General features: G+C 40.4%; 1 protein-coding gene across 1 annotated transcript in view; it reads left to right on the forward strand.

Annotated features, from left to right (window-relative positions):
• Positions 1-18,133: 18,133 nt before the first annotated feature.
• usp6nl (USP6 N-terminal like) overlaps positions 18,134-22,510 on the forward strand; it is a 107,068-nt gene continuing 102,691 nt past the window's right edge. The window contains exon 1 of the mRNA XM_078281461.1: positions 18,134-18,347. The gene's annotated coding sequence lies outside the window, so the exon portion shown is untranslated. The remainder of the gene's footprint in view (positions 18,348-22,510) is intronic.

Here is a 22,510-nt window from a genome sequence, read left to right on the forward strand (position 1 = left end):
GTTTCGGGACAGTTGAGAAATAAGTCGTTGTCGTCCCCCCCTAAAAAAAAGATCGGGAGCCTGGGAATCCTGGCTACTCCATATTCAGTCTCAACCACAGTTTAACCAGTTGAAGAAGAAGCACATTGGCTGGGTGCACACAGGTCAAATGCCATCCTAGCTTAACGGAAGAGTTCGCTGTCTTGGGAAATACGCTGAGTCACATTCTTACCAAGATTTAGATCTGCGCTGTCGCCTCCTGCGTCATCGCTACGAAAGAGGATTAGGGCCACGTTTAAAAAACAAAAAAAATGTATTGAGTTCTGAGTTTAAAGTCAGAATCCTGAGGAAAAAAAAGTCTGAATTCTGACTTTAATCTCAGAATTCTGACTCTATTCTATTCTCAGTATGGCTGTGTTCACAAGATTAAGTCGTCCGGCGACTTTCGTACGCAGAAACTCGAGTGAAGATAGTGACCTCTTCTGAAGGGTCCATCAAGTTTTTTTAATCCTCCGTGTCCTCCTTGGCTACTAGCAACTGTGTGAAAGAGGGCCCTAATCCTCTTCCGTAGTTATCAACCCTGTCTCCTAAAAAAATATGTTTCCATACAACAAAACTGCATTCTCAATTACCAAAGGTGGAATGTAACTGAGTACATTAACTCATTTAAAGTACTGTACTTAAGTCCAAATGTTGAGATACTTTACTTGAGTCTTTTCTTTTCATGCCACTTTCTACTTCTACTCCGCTACATTTCAGAGGGAAGTATTGTACTTTTTACTCCACTACATTAATCTGACAGCTGTAGTTACTAGTTACTTCACAAATTAAGATTAACCTTTTTCTAGTTAGTTTAAAACGTAGTTGACATTGTGAATTGAAACAAAGCTGCTTGGTTAGGTTTAGAAAAAGATCACGTTTTGAGTTCAAATAAGTATATTTGTTAATGGTAATTTGAGTTAAGTAAGTTAAGTATGCCACGTAAATAAGTCAACGTTGAATTTTGGTTTTGCACGGGACATGGACAGCGGTCTCCTGGGTGAAAGTCCCAGTGTTGTGTTTGGACTTTGATTAGAAACAAATTTGTGCTACGGCAAAATCAAACATAATGCGGAACAGAATATGTTTCCCTCGAAGTGTAATTGAGAATGCAGTTTAGTTGTATGGGAACAACACTTTTAAAAAATATACGGTTTGACTGGGTGATAAGGTAGGCCTGCTAATTGACCAATGTGTTCACCAACAGTCTAACGCAGCGCGAAAAATGTTAATGTTATGTTATTATCCATTGAAATACATTTATTTTGCATTCAAATTTCTCCGTTTTAAATGCCGGTGTGAGCAGGTCTTTAGATGATAAGAACCTGGGTAACCTAGGTAACCTGGGTTGGCAGGAGACTCAAGCGAAGACTCCAGAAAGTCACTGCAGTCTGCCAAGAAGTAGCTGCGTAAAACCAAAACTTGTTCACACTTTGGTTTACGTACGAATTAAACAAACAAGATGGAACGCGTTAATTAGGGAAGTTGTTACCTTTGGTTGAGCTACACTAGCTTTTTCCCCCTGTTTGCAGTCTTTATGCTAAGCTAACCGGCTGCTGGCTGCTAGTTTCACATTTACCGTACGGACACGAGATTGGTATCAATCTTCGCTCTCAGCGACAAAGCAATTTCCCAAAATGTCGAACTATATTTCTTCAAGTGCTGCATTTTTACAAAGCGTCTTTATTCTCTTTAATACAGCTGAGAAATGCAACACAAATGATATATTCTGACATTTCCAAAGTTGATTCCGAATTTGCTCTCCCAGCTGTTGGAATTGGCCGATGCTTTGACTAAGAGAGGGCCGACTCTAATCAGGGAAAACAACCATCTGTTTTATTGGCCCCTGCGAGTGTCCCCTCATCAGGGATCGGCCCACGCTGTCCCCCCCTCCTGTGCTGTCCGCTGTCCTGGGCGAGGCCTGTCCACTGTATGTCCACTTTGTGTCCGATCCACTCCCCGTATACTGTCTCACCGTCACAACTGCATCCCCGGTAGAGAAAGAGAGAGAGAGGAAAGAGAAGTCAAAGGTCAAAGTTCTCACCATTCATTCACAGATATCGAGGAGGGTTTGAAATGTGTTTGAATAAGAAGTGGTTCTTTTGCTCCGAGAAACGATCGTAGTACTAAAAAAAGTCTTTGGAAAACGGGAAGATTCTTGGCGATACTGGCTGCTTTTTAAACGAATACAAACAGGCATTCAATGTGGGTCTAATAAATCAGACTACCTGCAGATTCCCTCACTTTAAACCCGAAGCTGCGACCCGTGACGCTCTAAATATTTCATCGCTATAACTTCATACTACAAATATCCACATTGCTGTACATTATGTGCTCTCTGGCACATTAGGGCATCTTTTGCCTTCATCACGGCAGCAGGCCACCAAGTCTGTTATTAAATATTGATTGTACAGTTCAAGCAAGGCATAGAATAAACTTCCCTCAGTCTGAGGATCCAACCCATGGATAGATAATAACACCGCTATTATTGTCGACTTGTGGCCTGTAATTCAAGACCATGTCTGCAGCTCGAGATTTCGTTTTTTTTCCAAAAATGTTTTTCTCTTTACTTTGGGTTTTATACCATCTTATAGAATTGGTTGGGTTTTTTTTTTTTTTTAAATGTAAAAGCAGCCAGGAAGGGAATGTTTTATATGCTGTTTTTGTATGGTTGCACACACACACACACACACACATTCTTAGCCTTTAAAGATTTGGTGGTTTTACTTGCAACAAGTTGAGTGTCTGAAGATGACCGCTACATCAGCTGTCGCCAGGGATGCTCTGAGATTCAAGGTAAGGTCCAGACAGTCAGACACAATGTCGTAAGCAAACACAATTTGACAAAATGTGAGTGTTTGAAGGCCGACGTTGCCACTGGCAGCTCTCAATTTCTTTGAATTTGACCGTTTTTAAGACCAGAAGAATTCAAGGATTCAGCAATGTTTTTATTCTTCTCAGAATTGAAAACTCTGAAACAGCATTTTAGGCCATGCAACATCAGAGTTATATAAGATTTGAGTTATATAAAAACTCCAATGAACACAAAAGAGAAGGTGCAAAGAAATGAAATTGAAGGTTTAAGAAGCAAACATTTTCTGTCACGATGGACACTATAACCCAAGTACCAAGTAATCTTTGCTCAAGTCCCAAGTAAGTTTCAAGTCATTTGGTCCAAGTCTCAAGCATGTCTTGAGTTTTATTTTTTTTGGTGTCAAGTCAAGCCGAGTCCTTAGTTAAGGCAAGTGTAGTCTATATCCACGACGTTAATAAATTTTGCCGGATGTCCTTGCAGCTGGATGTCCGTTACCTTCCGCTTTCTTTGTGTTGGAATTCTAAACTCCGGTGGATTTATGAGGACTATGGTTGACTGCTCCTCAGATCTCTGCAGGGTAAATCCAGACAGCTAGATAGACTATCTGTCCAATCTGAGTTTTCTGTTGCACGACTTAAACAACTTTTGAACGTACACATGTTCCACCAAAAGTTCCTTCCAGAGGCTATTTTCCAGCAGCAACAGGGCTCCATTCGGTGCTTAGTGCGGCCCATGATGATTGTGATTGGTTCAAAGAAGTTTGACCTGACATTTTTAAATCCAAAAGTGATTACTCGTTGAGGATTTTTAATTGTGGTGGTCTGGTCCGACCAATGAGGCTTCATCAGGGCTCTTCGATGTTGACCCACAGTCATTCAATCATCAATCGCATACCGAAGAGCTTTGTGAAGAGCTTTCGCCCAATCATGAGGGGTCTTCAACGTTCATGGAGAAGGAGAAGAGACCAGTAGTGGAATGTAACTAAGTACATTTACTCAAGTACTATTAAGTACAAATTTCATTTTTTACTCCACTACATTCATACAAAGTATTGTACTTTTCATTCATCTGACAGCTTTACTTACTAGTTACTGTACAAATGAAGAGTGTTGCACACAAGAAACATGTAGTTTATAAAATACAAAGTGTTCTTTCATTAATTAAACTGCCCAACAATATATAGGCCTAACAGTACAGCTGAACAGCTGATTGAGTGATGCGAGGATTTTTCTGCATTGAGTACTTTTACTTTTAAAGTACATTTTCCTGATGATACTTACATACTTTTACTTAAGTACTCACATTTATTTTTTGTCAAGTCCGAGTCCGACTAGAGTCACCTCAAGTCTAAATCATTGAGGCTCAAGTCCACATATCTGCTATAACCTGATTGATAACCAGCTCTCTTTTTTTTAAATGTAATGTGTCCAGGTAACCTTGACAGACACACAGAGCTGTTGAGTTCAACTTTTTCTATTTGGTACATAGGAGCTGCAAAATCTTCAAAAACAGCATGAAGCCTCTCAGCTGCGTAGAATGAATAACACATGAATAAACCCTACAGTCAATACCAGACTATTTACAGTGAGGCGACAGCAGTGATACTGGATCAATAGACCAAACACACAGACATTGTTTGCAGATGAAAATAGAGGAGTCACGCTCAATGAAACATCAGAACAACAGCGACGCATTTGGAGCACCGTAAGTAATCCAGGTCACATTGGGATGCAGCTGAAATGTAGTAGATGAATGCAAGGGTGTAACATTGGGGGGGGGGTTGAGATCTCTACCTATCTAGCGAGAATGTTTGTTTCAACATTAGGGGGGACAAATTATAACCGGACTGTCTGGGTCGTCCCCAGGAAACAATTTGTGCCTTTTCTGCATGCAAATCTCTTTATTCATGTAAATATTATTATTAATTAATTCATCTGTGGAGTGTTCAAAATTTTCTGCAGATTCAAACGTCTTTCGAGACGATTTTTTTAGGAATTATGCGCATCTTAACAACAAATATTTTTATTTTCTTTGCTTGCCACAGCATCTTAACTAAACTTTGGGACTTCATTACCCCCGGCCAGTTTTGATTATTGTGGGTGTTGTAACCCCCCCCCAACCCCCCCGTAAATGACGCCTATGAATGAATGCATTATGCAGTTGATCAGTATAGGCTATTTGTTGCCACCCCTGTGAATGTTTTTTGGAGATACAAGGAGCTCTCAAAGCGCCAAACCACACAGCTAGTCTATTATTTACGCCTTCACAAGAGGTAGAAACGAACACGGCGGGATGCTTGGCGCTCACCGGAAAGCTGAGGGATTGGGCTGGAGAGCAGGAAATTGGTCAGGTCACAGAGAGAGGTTGAGAGAAAGTGTTTGGTTTGAGCTTAGTCTCTATCGACGACGGTTCATTTACAGGATAGTTTCCAGAGGCGCCAGAAAATTCCGCTGGATGTCCCCCACTTTCAGCTTTCTTTAAATGAACTTTAAACTCTGGTCCCATCCAGTATAGTTAACCAGAACCTGTGGCAGGTTTTGTAAAAAATAATTTCAAAAAAAGAATGCACTATTTAATGCATATAGTAAAACCCACGTAATAGTGAGCCAGGACGTACAGAGCTGCCTCAAGGAGGAAGTCAGGCGACGTAGTACAGTATAAAGAGCAACAAAGTCCACGTAGGGAGGGATGGGTCAAACAACACTTGTCTGGATCAACAGAAGTACATTTCCAGGATAAAGCCTGACATCCTGCGCGTGGCTTTGCCCCCCCCTCCCCCACCCCCCAGCTTCCGCTCTTTGCTGCCGTTCTCAAAATCCCTTCACTACAGGAACTAACAACCTCAGAGCTAGCAAGCTACATGCTAAAAATGGCAAGTTTTGAAGAAAATTTTGATCGCGCAACAAGGCATGCCTGCTTGGTTCTTTCGGGGAATGATTGTTAAGATTTACAAAGAATATGTTTACGGCATTTACTCTCTAACTGGGACATTTTGGGACCGAATGGTGGGAGATTTTCTACGGACAAAATACACAGAGATACACTGGTAAGAGCAAATGAGGTATAACCATGTATCCAGCTAATTTAAGTAGCTTACGTTACTGTATTGTGTGAACAGTTCATTTAATATTGTATGTGGTGTTTTCTTTTGCAAGATTCAAATGTTCCACCAAAACAAGTTCCTTTCTGAGACTATTTTGCAGAGGCACCGTCTTTGCGACCAGAGCTTAGGGATGCCCAACACGATTGTGATTGGTTTGAAGAAATGCAAACAACCCCTGTTTATTCTCCTATTCTCCAATTAAACATTAATGTAATACTGTAATTGTAACAGGCCTAGCCAGTCTTTTCTCCGCAGCGCTGTGGACATAGGTCTGGCAATGCGAGACTAGATTTGTGCCAATGAAGATGAACTGCCAGCAGAGGCCGATGCTCTGCCAGAGCAGCGAGCAGGAAACCAGATCATCCCTGATGGAGTTACCTTCCGAGAGGGGATCAAGGGTCGGAGGAGTTCTTCTCCACATATTAGAGTTTCAATATAATGTAATTTGCAGGAAAGGAGGCAATTTCTTCTGGTCACAATAACATCAGGGCCATCAAGGACACCAAGGACATGTCCAGAATGTGTATTTGTCACATCTGATTGCACTTTTCACACAAGGACACGATTCATTCAGGAGGGGAAAAATCACTAAAGAATGTTATTACATGTTCTACCCAGTCTAGCAACACATTCTCACGAACGGGTCGATGTGATATCGTACAAAAATGTATACACAACAAAACGTATGATATCCTACGAAATTAGGAGACCGCCGGCTGGTCTCGTGACGGCGGCTGGCTACAAACTCCATGATGCTGAGTGACAGATGCTAGTTGTTTACAGTTTTTTCCAACTGCTTACACACGTTTTCAAAACTATGTCTCCTTTTTTCAAAACTCTACACACAATTCCCAAAAATTCACACACAAAATGCAAAATGCCTCACATCTCCTTCAAAATGAAACACTGCATTAAAAATACCATAAACACATCTCAAAATGAAGCATTTGCATCAAATGACAAACACTTTTTTCATAATAGTACATTTTTGGATATACCATGTACACACTGGTGTTCTAAAGCTAAAGCTCTTTTGTCTTTCATAGGCCTTTATCTACATTTACAATGTTCTAGAGAGAAAGTAATCTGCTGAGAGTGGTTGAAAAGTGCACTGTAAAAAACAATGTAATGTTACAGTAAAACAGCAAATGTTTATTGGACAAAACATCACATTTGTAAGAGTAGCACAGTGTTGTATACAGTAGCATGAAACAAGAAAACACAACTACAAACATGTAACCCAAAGGTATCATTTTTAGAATAAAGAATATGTGTGTGTATGTGTGTGTGTTGTGTGTGTTTGTGTTGTGTGTGTTTGTGCGTGCTTGTGTGTTGGGGGGGGAATTGTATGCACTTTGTGCAAAACCAAAGTCTGATTGATTTGTGATGCTGAAATAGTCATTAGATAGTTGCATGCAGTATGGACGCCACTGCAAAGCTACTCAATCTGTGGTTGATCACATGATGAATAAGTGTGGCCCTGATCTCATCAGAGATGGCTCTCCTTCCTCTTCTTCCCTCCTCCTCCTCCTCGTTGTCATGCCGTCTGTCCCTCCTCCTCCTCCCCTTGCTCTCTGTCTATTGTTGGCATCCATTCTTCAAAACAGGTAATCTGACCTTTGACCTGTGTATAGGCCTATACTGAAGTAGTGATTGGTTAGTGTTCAGTTATGACATAATGTGTTTGCACATGTGAGGAGTGTGTGTGTGTGTGCCCTGGTAAATAAGTGTAGCATTTTGATTGGTTGTGTTTAAAAGAGGAAAGCAAGTCACTTCCTGTTAGATTTCTGTGTCTTAGGTAGAGACTTGTGTGTAGTGTTTTGAAAAAAGTGTTTTATGCGATTGAAAACTGAGTGAAAGGCTGAGAAATAGCTTCTGGTTTTGGAGATTTGCTGTGTAATTTTGCACTTTGAGTGAGAGGTTTCACAAATCGTGTGACATGAAAAGATTTTGTGTGTAAGCAGTTGAAAAAAACAGAGCTGAACAAACTACAGAGCTTCGCAACGCGGGCTACAGACCTCCGTCACAGCTCGTCGTATCAGCAGCAGTTAGCAGATGTGTTTAGTCAAAAATGGGTGACTTTGAGCCGGGTACAGAGCAACGCGAGCCGCCGCTCGTTTCAGCGGATTTTACGGTTACATTTAGTCCACAAAATATAAGTGTTTTGCCGCGACAAAAGTTAAGATTAGGCACCAAAATGAGATAGTTAAGATTAGGAAAAAGATCGTGGTTTGGATTAAAACACTCCCAAGGAACACGCATTTCCTGGGTGAAAGTCTATAGTTTTCCCCGGGAAGCGAACTCCGCTCCCTGGCTTGAAAAAACAGTCATGAGCAGTCGAACCACGAACGCCGTGCAACCAGTAACCAGTAGCATAGCTCAAACACAGCGTTCGTGATTCGACCGGTCATGACTGTTTTCTAAGATGGCGGCCGAATGTAAACACGAACGCTACTGTCTTTATAATCTTCAGAATGTGTGATTTTAAAAATAAATCATAGCAGGTTTGGTTACTATCTCAGCAGGTGAACATGAAAAGGATAAAGCAGGAAAATGAAATAGAATGTGAAGCAAAACTGTGTTTATTTACAACAGTTTTGACATCATTTTGATCCTGTACTAAGTTCAGACTCAGATTATCATAATAGCCAAAATGCAGTGGATTTATTATGAATAAAGCAAAAATATCAGTTTTTCATTCAGAAAGAAAATAGAAATCATTACATTGATTTAACAAGAGGGTAGAGTCACAGCCACAGTACTATCCTAACCACTCCATTTATTTGCAGTAAGCAAATGTTTACATCTCACAAAACATGTAGTGTAGTCACCATTTTAGATCAACAGTGAATGAAATGAATATTACTACGTTAGAGTAATGTACTTTCAATGGCATCCTAACCACAAACAAATGAATTTCAAGAATTGAAGAGCCGCGTTATGAGCGTATACTTTTGTATCAAGCTGTACTATCCTCATACATCATTAACATCTATATTTCAACTTTCAAGGGGCAGGAGTAAAAAAGTATTATTTTCACTTTTGAGACTTTGAATTCACTGTGCCGTGGAGCAAATAAGACGACTGAGACTGAAATTCCAAATAAAGGCTCTCTTTGGTATGCAGGTAATTAAATTATAGTGCTGATCAAAGGAAGGCCTGGGAGAGGGGTTTGTCTTTTACACTTTCCCACCATTTCTTATGCATTCCTTTGAAGAACTGAAGTGACTCATTCCTTTTTGTTAGACAAAATAGTCACTGAATTGTTATGCTTATGCAATGCATAAGCTTGTTGGCAGAACACCAGAGAAATATCTAAAACACAGTTACCAAAGGACGTAGAGCGTGCGGCTTAGTGTTGCCAGAGGTAGATGATACGATGCTGCCATCTTGTGCTGACGGAGGAAAATAAATCTTTATGCAGTGACTTCAGGAGCCATATCCGGCTCATTAAAACCAAGAATTTCACATCAAAACACTCACCAAGGTGATGCTCTGTTATACGAAAGAGGATTTTGTGTGTGTGTGTTTGTGTGTGTGTGTGTGTGTGTGTGTGTGTGTGTGTGTGTGTGTGTGTGTGTGTGTGTGTGTGTGTGTGTTTTAAATAGCACGCTCTTTGATGAGATTAGCACTGTACACTATGCCCTTCATTAGGCCGGTTATTCCACATTGATGTTTGGGTGTGCCGGATCTCAGATCAGTCTTTGGAGCTTTGATCGCTGCCAGAGACGTTGTGTGTGTGTGTGTGTGTGTGTGTGTGTGTGCGTGCGCGCGCATGCATGCATGTGCGTGTGTTTTGGCACAGCTGTGCTTATGACAACGCCTTTAGACTTTCAAAGTGACATTGTATTCCTGTGCACCGACATGGACGGATTATGAGACAATGGGCCCCTGAGCACTGACATGTAAGAGGCCCCTCCACCCTGTCTACGTATACAAGGCACCCAAACTCAAACAATCTATTTTTGGTCATTTTGCATCTCTTTTTAGTAACTTTGGGTTTCCTTGTAGTCATTTTGCACCTATTTTTAGTGGTTTTACATTTCGATGTGGTTGTTTTGCATCCCTTTGTGCTCATTTTGCATCCCTGTGATTGTTTTGCATCTACGGTATTTCTAGTTGTTTTGCAACGTTTTGTGGTGCTTTTGGATCTATTTGTAGTAACTTTGGGTCTCTTTGTGGTCATTTTTTCTATGTTTGTGGTCATTTAGCATCTCTTAGTGATCGTTTACCTTTTTTCCAGCAACATTTTGTGAGTCAGGACGCCTGACCCTTTGGCCCCTGGGCCTGTGCCCAAAAGGACCCTTCAGTAATCCATCCATGTGCACCGGGACAGGTCAAGTCACTACCTGTGAATATGCACCACTATATGTTGTAAAGCTGGAAAGCAAAATCTACAAAGATTTAAACCTACAGTTGCACCTGAAATGAGGTTTCCCACAGTTTTGTTCTTCCACGCCCTGTTAGCAACTTGTTTTTATATCAGGCTTTTAATAACTGTGACTGAAAGGGGACATAAGATGTACCTGTCACCCCACTTGCAGTACTACAGTACTTCTTCAGCAGATGCTCTTTTACCACCAAGTCATAGAACATCTGGCAGAACAGCTACTGTGTGAGCAAGTTGTTCCCACGTTGTTTGATCGGGCTAATAATAGTGTTTGCATCTTCTTGTTCATTAAGTTTGATGGTGAGTGTTACCCAGTTGGTGTGAAAGTTCTCTCTTTCTTCATTATCAGCTTTTCTACAAAGTCTTGTGCAAACAGTTAATAATAACTTTCTGAAATAAGTTGCTGCAGCCAAATAAGGGTTATTTAATTCTGGCAGGTTTTAAAATCGATTTCATTAAGAACAAGAACAGAAACCTCAAACATAAAAAAATAGACATCACATAAAACATGTATCACATACACATATGCACATAAGTGAAGATGAGAGAAGCAAATATTAGATCAACCCTTGTGTGGGTATTTACTGTAACACCATGTGCAGTGTTTGGTGCAAACAACCCAGAGCAGTTTTTTCCCCCAATCCCAGAATGTAGTGTAGCCAGACCTTACTCTACAGCAATGTGGAGATAGAGCTGGCAATTCCGAGACTATTTCAAAATATAAATCCAAAAAAAGAGACTTATTGACCAAAAACAATTGTTCTAAATTGCTTCTAAATCAATAGACAATAACAGAACTAAATATCTGCGGAATGTTCAGCTCACAACAAAAAACACACATCAATGAAAGAGACACAGAATTCAGGAAGCCGTGAAGGCAGGCCTGCATGTGGTTCTACTGGCCCCACTGCTTCGTTCATTTGTCTCATGCTCTGCGTAGGAGTTGACTTCCACGACTGCCGAGAACTGCAGACTTACTGTACAAATCCTCCCATGTTGCACAAGCGCTAACATTATTACACATGGCGGAAAGTACAGCACCATGAGAGGAAGGAGACAATCATCACAACATATGCATACCACATCTCACATATGCAGAGTCCTGCACCAGAGTCACCACATCTCTAGTCTCGCTTTGCTAGACCTTCCTCCACAGCGCAGCGGAGGAGAGTCTGGCTAGTCCACACAGCATTCTGGGATGGGAGAAAAACGTGCTCTGGTTTATTGGCATTTCTTTAAACCAATCACAATCGTCTTGGGCGGCGCTAAGCAACGGGAAAAGCCGGGGTGCCGCTGCAAAATAGCCTCGGGAAGGAACTTGTTTTGGTGGAACATGTGTACGTTTAAAAGTTGTTTTAGTCGTGCAGCAGAAAACTCAGATTGGACAGATAGTCTAGCTAGCTGTCTGGATTTACCCTGCAGAGATCTGAGGAGCAGGTAACCATAGTCCTCATGAATCCACCAGAGTTAAAATGAGTGAAATCCGGCGGAATATCCGTCGGCAACGGAGCAATCCCGAAAGTGGAACGTCGAGGATATAGACTACTACATCTCAGTGTAACATACGGTATAGGTTTAACATTCAATCGGGCCTTAAAAGTTCGGCCCGACAAGGCCCTAGCCCGACAGAATTTGGCCCGAGCCCGACAAGTACATTTTGATTGACATCTTTTTAAAAACCCGAACCTGTTTACAGCCCGACATTATTCAAATGTGCGCACACAGGTCTTTTGCCTTTTGTCAAGAATGAGTCATTTATACATTTTTTAACATCATTTATTCATGACTAACGTAGGCTATAGGCAAAGAAAAGAAATAACATAAGTCCTCCAGAGGCCAGCCTCCATTTCACCTCCTCAGCATCCATTTTCGCGCTAATCGAAATGCATCACCTGACCATCTGATCATTTACCGCGCAACCTGGAGCACAAACCCGAGCCCAGCCCAAGCCCGTGTAAAATGATAGAAATTAAGACAGGCAAAGGCAAAGATCTTCAGCTCTACCGCACGGTGCTTTTTTAATACCAACAACACAGGTAACATTGACCAGGAAGGAAGACCTTTGAAATGTACAAGTACTTTATTTGGCCCACATCATATAACGTTTAGCATTGTTGATACAACCCCTTAATGCACTACATCATCTGTAAAGTGGCCAAGATGTCTGACCTCATGGCTTACTTAGAACTCACTTCTGCATCACCTTTCCTCTTTGTGTGTTTTTCTCTAAATGTCCCCACAGTGTGCAGTGGCGTTGAGCACTTGTAGGTGGAACTGATGTAGAATTTGTTGCAGACAGCAGCGCCACAATCACCGGCTTAATAGACCGTGAAATCAACACTCACAGCGGGGCGAAGTCAGAGTCGAGTCCCTCTCATGGCCCCCTTAACATGGTCGCATGACACATTAGGATAACAAATAGGCCGCAACGCCTGGCTCTAACAAGGTAAGTGGTACAGCAAGACTGTAGCAACTGTAGCATATTGGACTATAAACACACATTACATCACCGTCACCTGATTAGCCGCCAGCTGTGATGCTGCTTCCTGCCACTGAGCTGTAAACAAACTGAGGCCTATTGATTGATCAGACCACACAGCACATTGAAATTGGCCGCTTGTTCCACTGTTTGCTCTTTCCTCAAACTTACCTTCGGATTCGCCGGAAAGTGAGTCCTTGACAGCTGACGGATGTTTCCAATGAATGAACACAACATACAGCAAATGAATAAATCAATCACTGACTTGTTGAGTCTGACATTGTCGGAGAAAGTCAATACTCAGTCGTTATAGAATACCTCAAGTGCAGAAATGTTGCTGAACCAAACTTAACTCGATTCATGAGCGGGTTTTTTTTAGAGGCTGGTTCTATTCATTTCTGTACATCTTATTGAACCTTCGAGGCCAGAAGCACATTATTTCTTCTCAAACGGGTTAGCTAACATAAATCTTTAAAAGGTCACTTCACTTTACCCAACTCAATTGTCTTTTAGAGGAATGGGTACACGTTATTCTCTTCTAAAAAGATGACCTGTGCTGGAGGTTTGATCACAGACTAGAGGTCACGTTTGACCACGTCCTCTTCTACTTACCGCCACGTGACTCCCGTTGCATTTGAAAGCATCAGGTGTAGTAAGGATTGGGCACCGAGAACCGATTCCTACTTGGAATCGTTCCAAAAATTACGATTCCAGTAGAATGATTTGTTTATTGGAATCGTTTAGAGGATTTGGTTTCAAATCCGGTCATCGCTTCCCAATTTTATATGCGCAAGTTTCGGTTTCCGTAGCGGCCAGGTGCTTGTTGTGTTGCAGCCATGGAGCACAGTAACAGTGCTGATCCATTTGTCCGTGCGACGCTTCTGTTGCGCAGCGCTCCACTTTATTCCTATGGGTGACGTCAAGCGACTTTAACGCGCCCGCAAAGCATCCCGGAAAGGCGGCGCTGCATTTGAAAAAATACTGCTCGTCAAGAAGCTGGCCGACGCCCATCTTTATGCAAATGTATCTGTTGAATGTGACGCGACTATCCAGTAGAAGTAGACGAAAATCTTTCAAACTGACCTTTGTCGATCTGAAATGAAGACAGATTCAGAACTCTATGGCCTATTTCTCGCTTAAAATGTTTTCAGAAACACGTTTCGGTGAACTGTTTTCGTAAAATATGAGATCGTATTCTGTCCGAGCCGCATGACAGTCGGTTGAAATTCTCAAACAGCCAGACCCACGTGACACGTTCATCCAACATAGATGATGTATTGCAATATTGTATTGATAGATGTAATTGCAAAAATGGATCAGCACAGTAAGCAGCGCTATAGTGTGGCTTTATTTTACATTGAAAAAGCCCTGTAAAACTTCAAAATAAAATGTTCCTCTTATTTGTGATAATAGGCATGTGACCCGGTTCAACTCCACCCCTCAAAGAATCGGACTCGAGAATCGATAAGAACCAGAATCGAAAGGAAGAATCGGCATTGGAATCAGAATTGTTAAAATCCAAACGATGCCCAACCCTAGGTGTAGCCCCAGCCTGCAGTCAGAGCTCTGCAGTCAATAATGTGCTCTGCCAGGGGGGTTCAACCACTCCTCTCTATAAACAGTTATGCTCTCTAAAGTAAATAGTGCAGCCCTATACCCAGCCCTCAATATTATGCACTCTGGGTGTGTGTGTGTGTGTGTGTGTGTGTGTGTGTGTGTGTGTGTGTGTGTGTGTGTGTGTTTAAGGCTCCTCCAGGGCCTCCCCGCCTGCTGTAACAGAAGTGAAACACAAAAATAGCAGAGCGAGCCTGGCTGAACTAAGCTGCACTGCGCTGGACACATTCAACGCGCCGCTCTGCAGCTTTGTGTCAGCGAGGAAGAGACACATTTAAGACCTTTTTCAAACAGAAATCTGCCAGTCAGTGACGGCCCCGTCGTGATAGTCCCAGCTCTTCTTTCCCTTCCCTTTCGCCTTCCCTTTCATGTCTAAGTTGCAAGAAAACGATTAAGATTATAGAAAGTCCTATTCAAAACAGAAATCTGCAGCCGTGTTGTGGTCGTCCTGCCTTTTTCTTTCTTATTACATCTAAGTTGCATGAAAACCGACAAAGTCTGTGGCCACTTTTAAGATTTTTTGAAACAGAAATGTGTCAATGAGAGCCTGCTCGTGATCATCCCACCTCTCTGTCACGTCCAAGTTACATGAACTCTGTATGTGAAAGCCAAATTTAAAACTTTTCAAGACCTTTTTTAAAGAGAACATCTGTAAGTAAAAGCCCCTGCTATGATCACCCTGCTTTTCCATTCTTACCCCCCCCACCCGTAATCTAGGTTATAGAAAACCAAAATTAAGATAGTAAAATAGATAGTAAGATGGACTTTATTAATCCCAAACCGGGAAATCACTCACTGTTACAGCAGCAAGTTACAAAGACATACACACATACTCACTCACACACATATACAGAAAATACAAGAAATGTACTAGAAATAATAAATAAGAAAAATAAAATTAAGATAAAATAAAATAAGACAAAACATAATACATATATATATATATACACACATGTATATATACATATATAAAACATAATATTAAATATGAAGTAAACAGTGTGCCAGTAGCACAATAGTGATATATTGTAATGTGTGAGGTAAACACAGAATAAGTCCCTTTTACACAGAAATATGCCAGTATGACATCATCACAGATCTTTTTTTTCTTTACTTTCTTGTCCTTTCCTTTCTTTTCATATCTAACTTGAATAAAAGTACTTAAGACTCTTTAAAGTATTTTTTTTTATAAACAGAAATGAGAAAACATTCCTAATGTTTTTGGCTACATTAGGGATGTGTGTACCCTTTTGAAACAGCCCTGCCTTTCCTTTCCTTTGCGTTTCATCCCTAAATTACATTTCATCTGGAGGCTGTCAGAGCCATATTGTGATTATCCCACAGCATCTTTCCTTTTGTATTCCCTTTCCCATCATGTCCAACTTGCTTGAACTCTAAAAACTAAATGCCAAAAATATTAAGACCTCCCACTGTCCTGTCCACTCCCACTGTTTCTCCAGCAGCAGCAGCAGCCATATAATGTGGCCCAGTGGAGCTCCGACACACATTTTCTGCCTATAGAGGTCAGTATGAACTTAAAGAATCTGAATTACAACAGTCATCCGTCAGCAAACCCGCTGACAGATCAGATGCACATGCCGTTGTGATGTCATTGTGATGTCATTTACAGAGGGAAACATGTCTAGGAATACATGTTTATGTTACCGGAGCGCAGATGTATCTAAAAGGCCACTGAATGGCTGAATAACTTGTTGTTTGTATAAACAACGGTAGTGCTAATGGCTTCCCTAGTCAAGGTAACATGAGATAAATGTCGTGTGGACACTCGACACACTTGATGATGCCGAGATAAGATTAATATACAAATGAAAGTCGCAGCCACAAAAACAGGTTCAGGGTGTGTGATGAAGGAGTTACTGAGTTCATGTAAAGCCTGTAGTCACACACACACACACACACACACACACACACACACACACACACACACACACACACACACACACGCGCACAGGCCTGCATTAAATTGTGGAATCTGAAAATAAGTTTTCATCAACATCAGCTTGTAGACTGAAGTATTATGAAGTCTGAGCATGCCTGCTAGGCTCATTACTATCAGCTGTACCTCTACTATAATACACAATTTACTCTTTGTTATTTCTATCAGTTTACTGGTTTATTTATTTGTTTGTTTGTTATTTTTAAATGAGAAAATATGCATTCATCAGTTTAAGCTTACATTAAATTCCATGGAATGCATGTTGGTATCAAAGTAATGTCATTTGTGTCTTTTAAATTGGAAAACTCCAACAAACTGTCTTCTTAAAAAGGTGATTTGTTTACTTGTCCTTGTTGTCAGCCATCTGAAGTTTTGTTTTTGGTTGTTATTCTTGCAGAACCAATAATTTCTAGTCAGGCTTGAGTATTTCTGCGGGCTAATTGATATAGCTTGCAACTTAGCCCCTCTTATGTCAGTTTTCCTTATTTGCTGATTCCTTCATTTCATTGGCAGGTCTCTCTTTTGCTGAAGACATAGGCTGTAGGCTACGTACAGTTGTTGAAAGTAACTAAGTACAGTACATGTACTCAAGTCCTGTACTTAAAGTGCAATTTAGAGGCAATTTTATGCTACTTTATACTTCTACTCCACTGCATCTCAGAGGCAAATATTGTACTTTTTACTCCACCAAATTTATTCAAGAACTTTAGTTACTAGCGTATTCAGATTAATGATAAAAAATTGTGCATTATGATGTACTATTATATCAATCAAGACTTCAATGATCTCCATGGGGACATTTGCAAACTACCCAGCAATATATATATATATATATATATAATAAATATTAATACATTTAAAATAACCATACATTTACCAGCTGCAATATTAAAGTGATGTGCACATTAAGACATCAATATTTATAATCCAAAGATATGATAGCCTAAAAGCATTTCTGAAATGTGCTATTCTGCAACATAAGTTGCAGTTGGTACTTTAAGTATATTTTGATAGTAATACTTTTGTTAGCAAGAGACTTTCTGGTTGAATAGAGGATAAATAAATAAAAAGTAAAATAAAAATTCATACATGCATAGCCTACATGGCCTATATATTTTCAAAGTTGGGAAATCCTAATAAGAATAGCCTGCTTGTCAGAAACCGTTTATTATTGATGGTTTAATGATAATTATCGTCCTAAAAATGTGGTGACGGACATGATAATGACTTAGCCTTTATATTTTATCCTTTTTTTTTTGTAATTTAAACTTGTATTTGTAAATATGACAAACAACAGCTCATATGGCACAGACGAGAAGGTCAGATAGTGAAATAACATTACAGTCAAAGCATAAGTTATCCTGGTCACACGGAATGTGAAAAATGAAAAATGTACAAGCCGAGCAGACAAAAAGTACAGTAGTATTAGTTAAATAAAACAATCAAACAAAATATCAGTAAATGAAATAAATATGGCATGAAAAAAATCCGGTTACAATCTCAGAATCAGGCTACTAGTTAGAAGTCAGGTGGACCATTAAGTAATTATTTTATCCATTATTGATCATTACAGCACGGACACACACACACACACACACACACACACACACACACACACACACACACACACACACACACACACACACACACACACACACACATATGAAAAAACCGCCCCGGGTAACTAAGGGTCATTTTTGTGTGTGAGTGAATGTCGCAGACTGGGCTATAAGCTGCAGCTGCAGCAGCAGCAGCAGCAGCAGCAGCATCCGCCGCCACCCGGTGAGGTCAGATCAGCCCGGCGGGCGGCGCATTGCTACCTGGCTGATATCCTGCACGGCTTCCCACACAGAGTTTGAGAAGTGCTCTTGGACTTCCTGGTAGGGGACCATGGACGGTTTGTGCTCCAGTTTGTTCGTGGAACTATCTGCAGCGATGTGATCGAGGAGGACCCGTCGAGTTGAGAGCAAGGTGAGCCTTCGTGAGTTTGTTATGCTCCGGTGTTGTTAGCTAGTGTTGGAGCAGATTGGGGGGAACTTGTCGAGCTCCTGAAATGCATCTGTCAGTGGAAACGGTAGCGTTACTGCGGGGCTGAATGACGGTAGCCCATTAACGGTAACGGTAGCTTTTCAAAGTGAAATGGAACATGGCGCCAGGTGTTTTGGGACTTTGTTGAACGCCTGTGTGAAATTATTCAGAATGTTTAACGTTTACAAAAGAGGGTACATTGTGTTTTATTATTGTAAACTTTGTGCTTATTTGTATTCACCGAGGCCTACCTAGCCAAACCCACCACTGTTGAGCTAGCAGACTACAACAAGGAGGCTTCCGCTATCGTCCTACAAAATAAAAGTCTTATTTACATGCGTATTTTAGCATCAAATGAGTGTAGGGTTGTCACAGTTGTAAACATAAACATTCTAAATGGCCCCAAGTTGATTTCCTGTTGCTGTGTACAGTGGGTGTGAGAAACATCAACTGACAGGAAGTTAACAAGGGGCCAAGCTGTTGCCTAGCAATGGAATTCCATTGAACAGGTCTATCAAGCATACATTATATGTGTATATTTGTAGCTAATGAAGATTCATCCTCGGAAATATGCCCTAATCATGGGCTTGTACTTTTGTTTGCTACCTCTTCTTACAATTATTATTGGTAGTTATACCGGAATTACTGGCTGCACAAATGTTAATATTTTGAAGAGGTTCATGGTAGCCTAACTTAAGTGAGTGTTTCACATGAAAATGAAGTAAGCAACAAGTAGAAGGAAAGTAAAAAAATATATTACCCTAAACACAATTTAAAAAAATAAATAAAAAAAAATTAATTAATTTTTAGTTAATTACAACAAGCCTCTTTTAAAATATGATCTTAGGGAATATTTTTAATTGAAAGGCTAACACTGGTGCCATAAAGTACACAGTAAAGCTCATAACTTTACTTTAACTTTTTTTTATTTTAGTGTATGAATGTGAATCGCCAGTACCTACCCAGCCTTTTATTTTGAATATCAAGTCGCATTAATTCCGGTTGTGTTTTAGTTGAATGTTTAAAACTTGACGTGACCGAAACCCCCGAGGTAGCCTCCCGCAAAGGGAATCAATGCGGCCCGAGAACCAATCACGGCGTCCCATTGGCTGTAGCCGCAAGCTCTGAGTCTCCTGATTGGCTGCGACGGCCTGTCACTCACTTTGATGAGCTCGGAGCTGCTGCTGCATTTGTAGCGTTTAAATGAACCGAGGTGCTCAGTTGGTGACATTGTAAAATAAGAAATATATGGGTATAAACAGGGGCGCGTGAATGCGGGTTGTTTTGGTGCTTGTGTTTATTAAAGTTGAGCACTGTATATAGGGGGTAGAGTTACCTTTGAAGCACGGTGCGTAAAGTTGTACAAATATAAAACGGATATACGGCGAAATAATTTCAAAAATAAAAGCGTGAAACGTGTCACTTCTAGGGATAAGTACTGTATATAAGCCATAGAATGTATGGAACCAATGGCACACCTTGTTATATTATCAGTGTACATAGTGGAAACTTAAATTAAACATAGAGCAATATGCTTTGTAGATAAAAAATAAAATAGCCTGTAAATACAAATAAAAGGGCAAGCATTACACTTACACATCACAAAGCGTGCATGCCCTGAGTAGAGTCTCTTAAGGCGTGAAAGCAGAGTATATTTGAACATTTCGAAGGCGCTATTACACAAACTAAATGTTGCAAAAGAATAATCCATATCAATTCATAGTAAACGTAAAGGGCTTTCGAAATAATGTTTTTAATTACATTTTATTTTGAAACTTCTGGAGGGAAAAGCATATATTTCAATGTTGCGGACTTGACTATGGTGTGTCTTTCAATCCTTCCTATCCCGCTTCAGGATAATGCGGCTTAACGCAGTCTGGCTTTACAGTTTGAAAACCCAAGGCGTTTGTAGTAGTAGCCTATGTCCCGTAAGCTCCCACTGTGACTGAAAGGTGGTTACGAGACCCTATAAACCTTATCATATCTAGTCCCCCTGCAGGACTGCAGTGTTGAATTAAGTGGAGGGTCTCTTCTGACCCCCAGTATCAAGCAAAAAACAAACAAAAAATCCAACTGTTTGATCAGAAAATCTTTTTCATGTTGTCCTACAGGCCCCCCTGTCTTCGTATTGTTGTCATTTGAAAGAAGTCGTTCTAAAGTCTGAGTTCATGTTAGAGTCTGGTGTTGTCGAGGCTGATCAGCATGTCAGGATGTGTCAGGGTCAGACTATTCGCCTTATCAGCTTTTAGTTGGAGCCATTGTGTCACTGAGTGCTGCTGAGTAGCTTTTTTGGGATCAGCCCTGTCCCAGCTCTGATACAAAATAGAGACAGAAAGCTAAGTAGAAACAACATTCCTGAGAGAGGCAAGTCCTTTCACACCACTACTACTACTACTACTACTACTACTACTACTACTACCACCACCACCCCACCAACATATTTGGCTGGTGAGTATTTAGGGGTTTTTCCCTCAAGAAAATGTTACATTAACAAAAAAATCATTTTGGACCATTTTTATCTCAATATCTGTGTCTAAAACATTGGAAACGTTAGAGCAGATAATTAATAATTAACACACAAAAAGCTTCAAGATAAAACTTGCTGAAGAAGTCCACTGGGGACCGACTACAGTCATTAGATCTGAGAAAAGTAATGTAGTTACATTCATTTGGCTTATGTGCTGCCCAAAACGGCTTGGGTGCTGCACCTAAACCTGATAATGGTAGGGAAAACCTACTCTAGGAGTAGAGGACTAATAAAGTAATAATAGAAACAACAAATATAAGCCCACAATTGGAATTGAGACTGACAAATTGCCATTTTTGAAGCTTTTCGTTTGTCTGTGGTCTGCTACACGCGGTGCTCCCGGAGACTTTATCTTGGACAGTCACTGAACATATAAGAAATACGCCTCCTCTAATCTTTGTGTTTCTTCTACATTTGCTTTGTGACAGCTAAATGGGTTGGATTTTGAAGCATTCCTGCAACACCATTAATCTAGCATAGATTAAAGTACGATTACATGCAGGGTTCAACGCTAAGGTTGTTTTTTCACTTGTCCCGTTTGGGTAAGTTAAAAAAAAAAAAAAAAAATGATACTTGCCCGAAGTAGATTTTTACTGGCCCCTATACCATATTTTTTTTTTGTTGAGGAAAGACGTCGGAAAAAAAAGTTTTTAAAAACGCGTCCAAAAATACCAAATGTCAAACTTCAATAATATAGCAGAAAACTTGTTAAAAAAAGAAGTCAAACGTTAAACGCATCATAAGTGGAAAAGAATATCGAAAAAAAGAAGCATAATGTTAACTTTTTTTTATTATATATATATATATATATACACACACACACACACACACACACACACACACACACACACACACACACTACCGGTCAAAAGTTTGTGGTCACTTACAAATTTCCATTCCACTCCATTATAGACAGAATACCAGCTGATCTGAGTGGGTGGCTGATCTTTAATGCAGTATCTACATTGCCCTTTGTCAGCAACCATTCATCCAATGTTCAGAGGCTCATTCTGTTTACTAATCTGATATCATTTTAAAAAGATAACTGAGAAAACATTGGAGAACCCTTTTGCAGTTATGCAAGCACATAATGTAATCTGAAAACTGCTGCCCTGGTTAAAAAAACAATGCAACTGATCTCAGCTGGTATTCTGTCTATAATGGAGTGGAATAGACATATTTATTTATATATATATATATATATATATATATTTTTTTTTAAGACTGTACACCAGGGATGTATCGGATTTGGCTGAATATTGGGCTTTTTGACGGAGTTCGGTTTCTGCCGAACCTTAGAATATTTTTCCACCGAACCCTACGCTTGCACTACACGCGCTACGCTGGTCGCCGTAATGACGCCGCCGTTGATTACGGGAAGGTGCTAACGTAGGTGGACCGCCCAGTGCAGTAGGCTGTGAGAAAGTGAAAATGGAACTCGTGAGCAGAAAAAGTGTTGTTTGGCAGTTAGGCCCGCACGATTCAGCGACAAATAGGAATCACGGTTTTCTGCCACGATTTTTTTCTCACAAAGTGTAATGTTTATTGCACACATGAACCATGACACAACAAATTGGCA

This window comes from Sander vitreus, chromosome 23 (assembly GCF_031162955.1).
Source record: "Sander vitreus isolate 19-12246 chromosome 23, sanVit1, whole genome shotgun sequence".
Taxonomy (NCBI): Eukaryota; Metazoa; Chordata; class Actinopteri; order Perciformes; family Percidae; genus Sander; species Sander vitreus.